Source organism: Nothobranchius furzeri, chromosome 11 (genome assembly GCF_043380555.1).
Source record: "Nothobranchius furzeri strain GRZ-AD chromosome 11, NfurGRZ-RIMD1, whole genome shotgun sequence".
Lineage (NCBI taxonomy): Eukaryota > Metazoa > Chordata > Actinopteri > Cyprinodontiformes > Nothobranchiidae > Nothobranchius > Nothobranchius furzeri.
Window position 1 is genome coordinate 37,453,182 of NC_091751.1, and position 13,599 is coordinate 37,466,780.

Consider the following 13,599-nt stretch of genomic DNA (forward strand, 5'->3'; position numbering starts at 1 on the left):
TACTACAGGAAACTAGAAAGTGCTTGGGGAAGAACCCTAAGTTGCTAAAGGGTCAAGCAGAGGAGTCTAACTCAATGTGATTATGAACAACTAAAGGATTTATACTCAGAAAACAAAAAATAATCAAAAATTAAAGACTGACAAACGTAAAAACTGCTAGATTCATATGTAATCAGGTCATTCTCATATTAATGTGACCATCACATAGCAGTTGTCAGGTCATCATGCTACTGAGCAAATCTACTGGGCCATTCCCATCTGTACCGGGTCGGCCCGGGCCGGGTAGCCCCAGTCGGCCCCAGCTTGGCCCGGTTGATTCCACACATCCTTGTCTTAAGCCCATGTGGGCTGATTCTACCCACCAATCAGAGGCTTGCTCTAATGGAAGGTGTGAATTTGCTGTCAGCAGTGGGTGTGTTGGCCCTGGTCGGCCTGAAGCAGACCCCCTCGAGAAGAGGGCTGAGAATGAGCCTTGGTTGGCCCGGAAAAATACCAGGCCACCCAGATATGTAAACAACCTACGCTACCCGGCCCGGGCCGACCCGGTACAGATGGGAATGGCCCATAAGGGTCATTTAGAGCAAGTGTCATCTTAGTTTGTCTAGCACAGTGGTTCCCAAACTTATTTAGCCGCACACCCCCTTCTATGTCCTGACCATGTCGACGCACCCCCCAGCCCCCACATCAGGGCATGGCTATATATATATATATATATATATAATTTATATATCAGACGTCAAGCTAAACAGACAGGGTTAAAAAAATATGATTGACCTTTTTCCCCATCACTTTCATTTTTTAAATAGTAATTAATAAACATTCGATACCATTACAATTTCCTTTGATTTAGTTTTAAATAAATATTTAGAGTGCCCAGGTAGCACATAAAAAATGCAGTTTAACGGTTTTCTTAAAGTAGGAACGTTTAACCTGTGCGGCCAGAGCGCTCTCCTTCCTTCTGCTCTGCGTAAACCTGAGCTGGTCACCTACTTGTGCGTAATCAAATGTCTGTAGGGAAAAAGATGGAAAAGCTATAGCCATGAGGTTCACTTTTGCCTCAGACCGACTTATTGCTGTTTTATGGTGTGGCTGAATCTGCGATCCGCTGCCACGCGGACTGGAATAACAAATGCTGCAGTAACATGAGTTGTGGTCAGGTTTGAAGTCACTGGCTGGAGCTGACCCGACTTTAATATGTCATCCCAAAATAGAAGCTAATATCTTAATTTGACCTTGAATGAAAAATGTTATAAAATCTCTTAAAAGTTTTTATCACGGAGGAGGCAGCGCTCACTTCTGCCTTCAGTCTGACGGCGTGCCGGAGTTTGCGCAGCGTGCGCGCTTATTGAATCTGTGTGTGTGTGTGTGTGCGCGCGCGCGCGCGCGGCACAGCTCCATGAAGCTCATAGATTATATCTAAAGAAACTGTTTAATTTATAAGAGGAATTTGTACCTGTGATAATTATTATTATGTTCTTTATTAGATAATTATTTTCCTTTTCATGTGTTTTTATGTATTTGTTATGATGGAAATAAATAAATGAATGAATGAATGAATGAATGAATGAATGAATGAATGAATGAATGAATGAATGAATGAATGAATGAATGAAAAAAAGCTTGGTTTATGCTTGACGCATTCACTTTCCGCTTGGTGATGCGGCTCGCAGATGGAACGCGCTTTACATCTTGCAACGTTTAAGTCACCGCGTCTCGTTATTGGCGCTATTTAAACCAATGTTGTAAAATTACTTCTGCCCAGCCAAGATGTGCTCACATGTACACCCGTGAGCCGTGGTTCTGCTGGAACACGTCTGACCTCTGACAGACGCACTCTGAACATCAGATCTTCAGCGCGCTGTTAATAGCCTGAATGGGAATCATTTCTTGATTTATTTTGTTACATCCACAATGTTCTGTGTGTGAGGTTTACAATGCAACTGCATTAGACAGGGTGTTAATTACAATCTGCCAGAATGACTCACCACCTTCAGATTCCTCCAACACCGTTAAAAATGATCAAATACGGAACATAGCGGTGTGCGCAGGCCAGAGTGCTGAAGCTCGGTGCATTGTTATTATGAAGTTAGGGCACATGTGGAGGACATACGCGCAAAAATATACTTGTTTTCAATTACATTTATTGTGCCCACTTACTTTTTCTTAGGCCCACCCACAAATGAGTTTCTGGCTACGCTAATGGTGACATCTGACAGACTTCTCTGAGCTCCGCAGCCATTACACTTTTCACCTCGCGCACCCCCTAGCAGCAGCTCGCGCACACACTTTGGGAATCCCTGGTCTAGCAATAACACTGATGATGAGTCAAGGGCGAGAGCTGCTCTCTCTTTGTTGAACTTGCTACTGGAGAGGCTGAGAGACTGGGTAGGCCTATCAGGATCTGCTCTTGAGTGGTTCTCCTCTTATCTCTCTGAGCACTCCTTTTCTGCGGCTGTCTCCAAGTTTAGGTCCTCCACCACCTCCCTTACCCATGGTGTCCCACAAGGTTCTGTGCTGGGGCCTCTACTCTTCCTCCTATATCTGCTTCCTCTTCAGCACATCCTGAGCTCCTTCAAAGGAATCTCCTACCATCTTTATGCAGATGACATCCAACTGTACATCTCCTTTAAGCCCCATGAGATGTCTAAGCTGCAGTCAAGCTTCCCCGTCCAATGCCGAGCACAGCAACCCACCACCCCAGACCCCAGCCGGATGGCTGGATCTCCCTCCTAGCCTCCAGCCCCAGGAAGCCAAGTGACAACAGAGGTGTGCTAAGACCCCTAGTCTCCCTCCGCCTGCTCCAATATAGTGTTAGTGAGTGTTGATGAGGTGTATTCCATGACTGTGGTGAGCGGGCAGTGCGGGCATCGTCTGGCCTATGCCAGCTGATGCCACCACACCACCCCACTTGCACCCACAGCCGTCAGTGTCTAAGTGCAGTTTAAAATTGGAAGTGGGCACCGGCACTTGGGATGAGGCTGAGAAACCCCCCTGCCAACTGCCGTTGAATGTGCTCACTCCCAAGGCCCTAAGTGTGTGTTTGCGTGGAATGTCGTTGGTGGAAGTGTTTAAGGTGCAAATAAAATTGGGGGGCAGGTTGCCAGAGGAATGTGGAAATGGGGTCCATACCCGCACTCCCTGACTTGTCCACCGCCCAAGGTCCTATGTGCATGTTTGTGTGATGATGTGAGAGAGCAGGAGGAGAGAAATGTGTGGGGATGGGGAGGAATAGCTGGTTGGGCTTAGCCCTCCAGGGAGCCAGCTCCCCCACTGGTCCCAACAGGCGCCTCTGTTGTCAAAATGCCACCCAGAGCATGGAGACTCCAGCCCATCCTGCCAGGGCCCAAAGCAGCATCATCACAGAGCCTCACGGGGTCCGAGGGCACCAACCCAGCCCCACCCCAGCATAATATCTACGCCCATCCCTGCATTTGCACAACTTCCGGATTATAAAAGACATAGGACATCCAGGTAAGGTTGGGTCCTCCCCCTCGTGGACTTCCCCCTCCCCTGTGATGGGACAGCAGAGGAGCCAAGGTCTACTTGAGGCCCCTGAACTCGAGTCAGACACTGCTGCATGTTTATGCTTCGTTTCTGGTGAGCCATGAGTTGCCTCATGCCTCAAGAGGAGGGAATGCTGATAACGATTTCCTCACATTATTACACTGCCTGTATGGAATTACTTTAAATATTAGAAGAAAAGGATTTTTGCTGAAAACAATTCAAAATCAACATTAATCTCCCAGAATTTTCTTGTGCTTTTTCGCCACAGGTCGTTAAACCAGGAAATTGGGTTCGGATGAAGGTGCTGAAGCGAAACAGATGGGGCAGCCAGAGGTCCATTAGAAGTACTCCTTATTACTCTCACTGCTGTGAAAATTGCTGAGAGGCCATCTTGGATTCATCCACACATTCGTCTGCAAGCTTATCAACCAACCAACCAACCAACCACTTTAGCGCAGCAACGAAGTCCGGCTACAAAGGGGTGGGCCACCACTAGGGTGCCATCTCTCAAACCGGTGAAGATAAGATCAAGATAAGATAAGATAAAAATCTGCTTCAAGCTTGCTGGGTTCATCACATTGTTGATGTTGGTGGTCACACTCATGGCCCTGCACTTGGGCCGCCTCTCAGCACCTGATGGAACTACTGAGACAGCAGTGTAAGAATTAATTATACATATTATTTAATGAACCATAAGACATGAGATTCCATTATAAATATGAAATCAATCTTATGGATCTTTGGGTACTTTTAACCAGAAGATTGGAACTTTTTATTGCAGGGATTATGTAACAACTTCATATTAACTCAGAGACAAAAGAAAGAGAGTCAAGTTTTAAAAGTTTAAAGATTTTTTACTAAACAAATTAAACTAGACTAACTTCAAACACTAAATGTATGGTGTATCTAAGGTGAATTGAGATGGAGAATGGTGTAGTGTGGGATGTTGTTCAGAACCAGCAAATCCGGAGAAACCATTAGTTCTGATGGGAGTGCAGGTAATGTCTTCGCGCTAAGCTTTGGTTAGGAGATTCATAAACACATAAGACGCCATTCTGTCAGCCTACGTACCCTTTCGGAAGTCCCCATTAGATCAGGAATGTCGAGGTCCAGTTTGACCCTCTCTGGAACCGAAGCCGGTAGGAAAAGCAGCGGTTGCCGACCAGACCAGTCTTGAGATACTTCCGGGTCACAACGGTTTTGTTGGCATCTAGCAAGACCCAAAATTGGGTCGTGATGGTTCAGCTTTTATTCTGAAAGGAACCGTTGCAGCAGTTGGAACAGCAACAGATTTTATCCAGCTTGTCGTTGGTTCTTTTGGCTGAAGAGGAAACTTACGGATAGGCCACTCCGACAACTTCTCTAAAACGCTTTGAACTGGCGTTAAAGATGACGTGGGCATAGTTTTATACTTCGGATGTTTTGGCTTATGGTCGAATGCAAAGATGACAGATTTACCAAGTACCACCAAAACCACGCCTCCGTCAGATCTGGCAGGTTCTGATTGGATCAGTAAAAGCAATGTGTCATGTGGCTTAACCTTTCGTGTAATCAGTCTCTAGTGGAAACATTTAAAGTTAAATTACTTATTATATTCTGTAGGGTTATAATATCAAGTAATTAATATTTTCATTTCACAAATTGGTTCACATTTTATTATTGACTAACACTTTGTTTGATTAGCTTATTAAAAATAGAGTTCTTTGATTTATTAAAAAGAAAGAGTCCTTTGTCTTCATTCTTCTCTTGGGCTGGAAAGGAAAACAGTTTAGCAGCAGATGCATGAGACCTTGAACAATATCTCATGCAGATTAGTTCTTGCTGAGGAGAGGGGGAAATGACTTTTAGGTGGAAAACAGTTGTTTCATTCCGTTACAGCAGCATTTGAGGGAGTACTAGAACTGGAGCTGAAACGACAGATTGGGGCTCCTCCCTGACCGCGCACCTACATGACAACATAACCTGCATCCACCTCGGCTGAAGACCCCCTGGACGCAACTGCAACAGGACACAGCAAAGAAGAGACGCTGGAAAAGGATAACTACTTCAAGCACCTGCACCCAAATCTCCAGACTGGTTTCATGGTCAAGGACCTGTAGGACCTTTTGGGGACAAGATCAGCTCCTTGACAATTGGACAACCGCCTCGACACGAAATGGAAGGACCCTGGTGTCTTCCTATTGAGAAGTTGAACTTTGCGCTTCATGTTCCGAACTACGTTATTATGCTCCGGACCTGGAATTCAAGGTACTCATCCTGATCAACGGAAGAGGACCCTGACTTCCAAACCTATTCCCCAACACGGACTCTCAGCTGACGGACAAGCCCTTTGATGAAGAACGCCTGGTTTGCCTCAGCTCTGCCATAGTTAGAGCTGCGTAAATTAATATTACACCTTCATTTTTCCTCCTTCACAGAAAGATTCGTCTGCAACTTGGAGCTTTAATCTAAATTCACCTGATGTTTCAATACACCGAACTGATGTTTACTGTGTATTATATGGTTTTGTTAACCCTTCCCAATCTCCTTACAGGAACTGCTAAAAAAACTGTAGAATTGTGCATCACAGTAAATTCATTTCAATATGTATGAAATAGCTTTTCTTAAAGTTATAATTGTGTTGATTTAGCTGATTCTATTCTCTATCTCTGTGAACAGCTGTAAGATATTATCAGTTGTGTTTGACTTATTGTGTTTATTACCCTATTTGTTCTTATTATTTTGCTGATTTTTGTAGTACACCTCATATGGAATGATTCTTTGGACGAAGTTATCAGGATTGAGATTACGATCCACAATAGACAAATGATTGCAGCACCTCATGCTGTGTTCTCACTTCATTGTGTTGATTCTGAACCTTTCTGATTGTAGTGTTTATTTCTTGACTTATTATTTTTCTTGTTTTGATGCATGTCATTTTTGTCTTGAGTACTTGATTTGTACCCTATTGGCCCTCATGACTACCGAGATGATCACCTTTCCTGGTTTACCCCTTTTCTATTCCTTGATTCGTGATTGATGTAGCTTTCATATTTAATTGAGACAAGTGGATAAAACTCATTATGTTACTTCTTTTTGTTATCCTTATTTGGTTTTGTTTTGTTTTGTTGCTTCCCTTTGTTTGATTATCCTATTTAGATAGACAGGAGGGACTGTTAATTCTTGATCATTGATGTCATGTTCTGAGGGTGGAGATGGTGGACCAAGTGTGGTGGTGGGTTTCAGGAGGCAGAAGAGCAGGCAACGGATGAAAAAATAAAAATGATTTAATTGTAGAACGGGAGCGACAGGACAAACGAACATGCACAAAACGACAATGATCCGACAACTGACAGGAGCAAAGAGGGAGGTATATATACACAAGGGAATCAGGAACACTTGGGCAGAGTAATGAGGGACAGGTGAGAACAATAAGGGTAATCAAGGCAGGATAGACACAGTCAGGGAGGCTGGGGCAAATCATGACAGTACCCCCCCCAAGGGCGGATACCAGACGCCCACAAGCCCACACAACACAGGAGACCGGGAACACTTGGACTTGACTCGGACTGGGACTCGGGACTCGAAGACTTGACTTGACGCAGGAACACTTGACTTGACTTGACGCAGGAACACTTGACTTGACGCAGGAACACTTGACTTGACTTGATGCAGGAGCACTTGACTTGACTTGACGCAGGAGCACTTGACTTGACTTGACGCAGGATCACTTGACTTGACTTGACGCAGGATCACTTGACTTGACTTGACGCAGGAACACTTGACTTGACTTGACGCAGGAACACTTGACTTGACTTGACGCAGGAACACTTGACTTGACGCAGGAACACTTGACTTGACGCAGGAACACTTGACTTGACTTGACGCAGGAACACTTGACTTGACTTGATGCAGGAACACTTGACTTGACTTGACGCAGGAACACTTGACTTGACTTGACGCAGGAACACTTGACTTGACTTGACGCAAGAACACTTGACTTGACTTGACGCAGGAACACTGCAGCAGCCAGGCGTGGGACCCAGCAGAGACCGCAGGAGCAGGCGCGGGACCCAGCAGAGAACCGCAGCAGCAGGCGTGGGACCCAGCACAGAACCGCAGCAGCAGGCGTGGGACCCAGCAGAGAACCGCAGCAGCAGGCGTGGGACCCAGCAGAGAACCGCAGCAGCAGGCATGGGACCCAGCACAGAACTGCAGCAGCAGGCGTGGGACCCAGCAGAGAACTGCAGCAGCAGGCGTGGGACCCAGCAGAGACTGCAGCATGAAGGACCTGCAGGCATAGACCCCGCAGGCGTGGACCAGGAAGTGGGACGAAACAGCAGGAGCGACGCGAGGAAACCAGGAGCGGCAGCAGGTACTCGGCAACAGTCCTGAGCAGGTGCACACCGTGACTCGACTGGATCCAACAGGCGGAGACTTGGGTGAAGGGAAGCAGACATGGAGCAGGAAGACCAGCCCTACCACCCCGGAGAATGTTTGCATGCATAGGGGGTTTTATCTCCATCAAAAACTCCAGGAAAAGCAGCTTCCGTGAAAAAACAGGATGGGGCAGAACAGCAGAAGAGGAGAATGGGTTTGACCACCCCGGGAACAAATAGGATGCGCCGAAACCCCCTCAATGGGTCCGACCACCCCGGAAACAGGTAGGATGTGCCGAAAAAACCCTCGAGTCAGAATCTCCCCCAGCTGAAAGGGGAAAAAAAAGAAAAAATAATCCTCCAGAAACAGATGTTGCAGAGCTCACCACAGGTCCAGGTTGGTCAGATCATTCTGTCACGTTGCGAGGGTGTGGAGATGATGGACCATGCGTGGTGGAGCTGACCAGGAGGCAGGAATGCAGGCACGGATAAAGCAGAAATGGGTTTAATGACAGGATACGGCAGGAACGAGAACAACACGACAAACAACAATGATCTGACAAAGACTGGCACAGGGACTCGAAGACTTGACTGGGACAGGGACTCGAAGACTTGGACTGGGACAGGCACTCGAAGACCTGGACTGGGACAGGGACTCAAAGACCTGGACTTGGGACAGGGACTCGAAGACCTGGACTTGGGACAGGGACTCGAAGACCTGGACTTGGGACAGGGACTCGAAGACCTGGACTTGGGACAGGGACTCGAAGACCTGGACTTGGGACAGGGACTCGAAGACCTGGACTTGGGACAGGGACTCGAAGACCTGGACTTGGGACAGGGACTCGAAGACCTGGACTTGGGACACTTGACGCAGGAACACTTGACGCAGGAACACTTGACTTGACCACGAAGACTTGACTTGACACCAGGAAACTCGAACACTTGACTTGACTCGACACCAGGAAACTCGAACACTTGACTTGACTCGACACCAGGAAACTTGAACACTTGACTTGACTCGACACCAGGAAACTCGAACACTTGACACCAGGAAACTCGAACACTTGACACCAGGAAACTCGAACACTTGACACCAGGAAACTCGAACACTTGACACCAGGAAACTCGAACACTTGACACCAGGAAACTCGAACACTTGACACCAGGAAACTCGAACACTTGACACCAGGAAACTCGAACACTTGACACCAGGAAACTCGAACACTTGACACCAGGAAACTCGAACACTTGACACCAGGAAACTCGAACACTTGACACCAGGAAACTCGAACACTTGACACCAGGAAACTCGAACACTTGACACCAGGAAACTCGAACACTTGACACCAGGAAACTCGAACACTTGACACCAGGAAACTCGAACACTTGACACCAGGAAACTCGAACACTGGACACCAGGAAACTCGAACACTGGACACCAGGAAACTCGAACACTGGACACCAGGAAACTCGAACACTTGACACCAGGAAACTCGAACACTTGACACCAGGAAACTCGAACACTTGACACCAGGAAACTCGAACACTTGACTTGACACCAGGAAACTCGAACACTTGACTTGACACCAGGAAACTCAAACACTTGACACCAGGAAACTCAAACACTTGACACCAGGAAACTCAAACACTTGACACCAGGAAACTCGAACACTTAACTTGACACCAGGAAACTCGAACACTTGGCACCAGGAGACCGTAAGACTTGACCAGGAACACACTCGAAGACTTGACCAGGAACACGAAGACAAACTGCAGCAGCAGGCGTGGGACCCAGCAGGAACTGCAGCAGCAGGCATAGGACCCAGCAGGAACTGCTACGTGAAGGACCTGCAGGCATAGACCCTGCAGGCGTGGACCAGGAAGTGGGACGAAAACCGCAGGAGCGACGCGAGGGAACCAGGAGCGGCAGCAGGTACTCGACCACGGTTCCGAGCAGTTGCATACCGTGACTCGACAGGATCCTCAGGCAGGCTCGGGTGAAGGGAAGCAGACCACGGAGCAGGAAGACCAGCCCTACCACCCCGGAGAATGATGGCGTGCGTAGGGGTTTTTACCTCCATCAAAACTCCAGGAAACGGCAGCTTCTGTAAAAAACAGGACGGGGCAGAACAGCAGGAGAGGAGAATGACCCCAACCACCCCGGAGAATGCTAGGATGCGCCGGAATCTCCCAGAGGGCTCGACCACCCCGAGAACAGGTAGGATGCGCCGAAAACACAACACTCCAGGCCAGAATCTCCCTCCGCTTAAACGGGAGAAAAAAGAAAAAATAATCCTCCAAAACAGAATATTAGCTCACCACAGGTCCAGGTTGGTCGGATCATTCTGTCATGTTCTGGGGGTGGAGATGGTGGACCATGTGTGGTGGTGGGTTTCAGGAGGCAGAAGAGCAGGCAACGGATGAAAAAATAAAAATGATTTAATTGTAGAACGGGAGCGACAGGACAAACAAACATGCACAAAACGACAATGATCCAACAACTGACAGGAGCAAAGAGGGAGGTATATATACACAAGGGCATCAGGAACACTTGGGCAGAGTAATGAGGGACAGGTGAGAACAATAAGGTTAATCAAGGCAGGAGAGACACAGTCAGGGAGGCCGGGGTGAATCATGACAATTGACTCAATCAGCTGAATGTAAATGTATTGCTCTATGCCTCTTTGATCATGCTCACTCATTCCGACACCCCCCCACACACACACACATTCTTGACTTCCCACACACACACACAATCTCTCTCTCTCTCTCTCTCTCTCTCTCTCTCTCTCTCTCTCTCTCTCTCTCTCTCTCTCTCTCTCTCTCTCTTCTCTCTCTCTCTCTCTCTCTCTCTCTCTCCCTCTCTCTCCCGCTCGCTATAAATAAACTCTGTGACCGGGTGTTCGGCGCATTTTGCCTCGTGCATCTTGCCACAGTTATAACTGTTTGACTTGTCTCCTTTTTCTCTCCGAATATAGGAAATGGGTTATTGATACACATATTGATAAAATCCATGACACACACACACACACACACACACACACACACACACACACACACACACACACACTGATATATATATATATATATGTGTGTGTGTGTGTGTCGGCATTGAAAATGCAAACATGTGAACTACATCTTTTTCCTTTCAGTGATGAGATCATTGATAGCCCTGTTAGCTGTAACACACTCAAACATGCACACTAACCAGAAAGTTGATCATATTGATAATATTTAACATGATAGTACTATGGTCTGATGCTTTTATTCTGTAGAGGAAACCAAAATTCATAGTGGGAATTAAAAAACTTTTCACCCAGGAGAAAGTTCCCTGATGTTTAAAGTATCTCCAGAACCACTAAACAGCATTTTTACCATAAATAATTCAGATGTTTCTGCTGCTTCTGTTTAGAGGATCTTAAACATGAGACAAACACATTCTATTTACTTTGAAATACAACTAAATATTAGCTATTTCTGACTAATGTTAGGCTGAATATCAGCTTTCGGACTTCAGTGGTGCAGATATTTAAATTTCCATTTTAGGCAAAGCTAAAAGAGTCTAATAAAGAGTTAACTTTTCCTTTCATTATTAAAAAAACATTTTATTCAGAGAATTTAACTTTTTTTATCCTAACACGTAAAAATTTTCCTGAAATGGCAAAATTACAGTTAATTTTTGTACCATTTAAATACTGAAAACTAAGTTATGTTAAACATTTTTAGGCGTTTTCTTACCCACTTCTGCCAATGCTGCTTGTTCGTTCATGCCTCTGTAAGTACATTATTTTTCCTGAAATGGCCTCTGAGTTTTACTTTTCATGTTAAAAGTCAAATATTAATAATATTCAAATGTTTGATGGAAGCCATACTTCCCTACTTACTGCTGTTCTTAGTTTCAACGAGCAGGTGTCGCCATTGTCTAATTTAAATGCAGTTTTGTTGTGATGAGGGAAGTTTATTAAAGCAGATTATAGATTATTGGACTTTTTTGTTAATTTCATGCTATCAGAGCTGTGCACGTGCACGCATGCATGGACAGGTACTTGTTGGCACTTGCAAGTTAGAAACACGCAGTGGATCCTGATCCAACAAGTCTGACACGCCTTCATTTTAAAGTTCAGGTCACATTTTCTTGTTACAACTTCCCATGCGTCACAAATAAGAGCTAAGTACTCTGATTTACATTTAACCTTCAACTAAATGTCACTAAAAAGGCTGAATTCATCATCAGATGTTTGAGGAACCAGAGGATTAATTTTTCATGTGTGTGTGTGGGGGGGGGGGGGGGGGGGGGTTCATATTAATATTTAAATATCTTATTCTATTAGTCACATTTGATAGAAGACTGCAGCTCTGATGATAGTCATGAGTCGTTGGAGCACTCCCTCCTTCCTGGATTCACTCTGAAGGAAGAACCAAAATGTCAGAACCAGGCTGAGATTTTTAAAACTTTATTCATTTCTGCATTCTGGCTCTAATCCAGACCCAGATACCCTCAGGGTGGCCTTTGGATTTAACATAATCTCAGTTCTGCTGTTGAAAGTTTAAATAATGTCTGAAACCTGCTTTAGTTTAAGCTCAAACTGCCCTTTTGTGTTGTGAACGTGACATTATGAAATAGTTTATTTTCTGCTACGGGTGTGAGGGAACCTGCTGTTCTCATTGAGTCAGATCATGTCTGCAGCCCAGGAGGATAACCAGAGGTCATGAACTTTATGAAACGACACAAAAAAAGCTCATATGTAAATTTTGCCTGAAAATGTTATGTTTACTCTCAGAAAATATGATTTTTGTCCAAGGTCACCATGGAAACTGTATCTGAGAGCTTTGTGCCTGTTATCTCTCTGTGACTTAATCTCACCTAATCTGCTGTTCCTGCTGTAGCAATCCAGGTTATTCTAAAGTCTGCTTTCTGAAGAAATAGGTGCAATGATGCTGATAGTGGACCACTTCCGGGTTGGCGAGTTCAGTGTCTGCCTCCTCAGAGAGATCTCGGTGCTCATTGGTGGAGGATACCTGCGTCAGCTGCTGCTACACGGCCAAAGAGGACAGAAAACAACAAGAGGAATCACTCTGCTTCATTTTTAGGATTAAAATAAAAAAGTTTGAAAAAGTTTCATATCTTTTTTTAAAAACTGATTAAAACTAAAGTGGTCAATAAAAACAAAGATGAACTGAACTCAATAAAAAGTTGTGGAAATGAAAACTCTAAAAAGCGTTTCCTGTTTGTGATGCGGAACAGATTACTGACCTTTTGTGTTGGTTTTATGTAAAAATGTGATTTTCATTTTAAAAGGTCTCAGCTGCTAAAGTGGTCAAAGGATTAGAGGATAATATTACTTAACTTTTAAACAGAGTTTTAGAAAATCTGTTTGTGAAAACAATCTCTATGAAAAAAAAATGCTGAAAATGGAGGGGAAAGTCCACTTTGTACTCTTTGGATTAAATATTTTACATTGAAATCTAGATAGAGTCAAATTGATGCTCAGCAGGTCGGTCTAGTCGCGCTCGATTGGAGGTTCAGCTGCCCTAAACAGTCTTGTGCCTGGCCAATCACAGCGCTCTATTGGTTTGGTGGGCAGGATGTTATAGTGACTAAGTAAAAAAAAAACAAAGATGGCGACGACTCGTTAGGCGGCTTTGGCATCAACTGTTTCTAGACTTGGGCTTTTGTTAGGTCAACAGCAGATGGGGGCATTTAAGACCGTTGATTGGAAAAACGACGTATTTG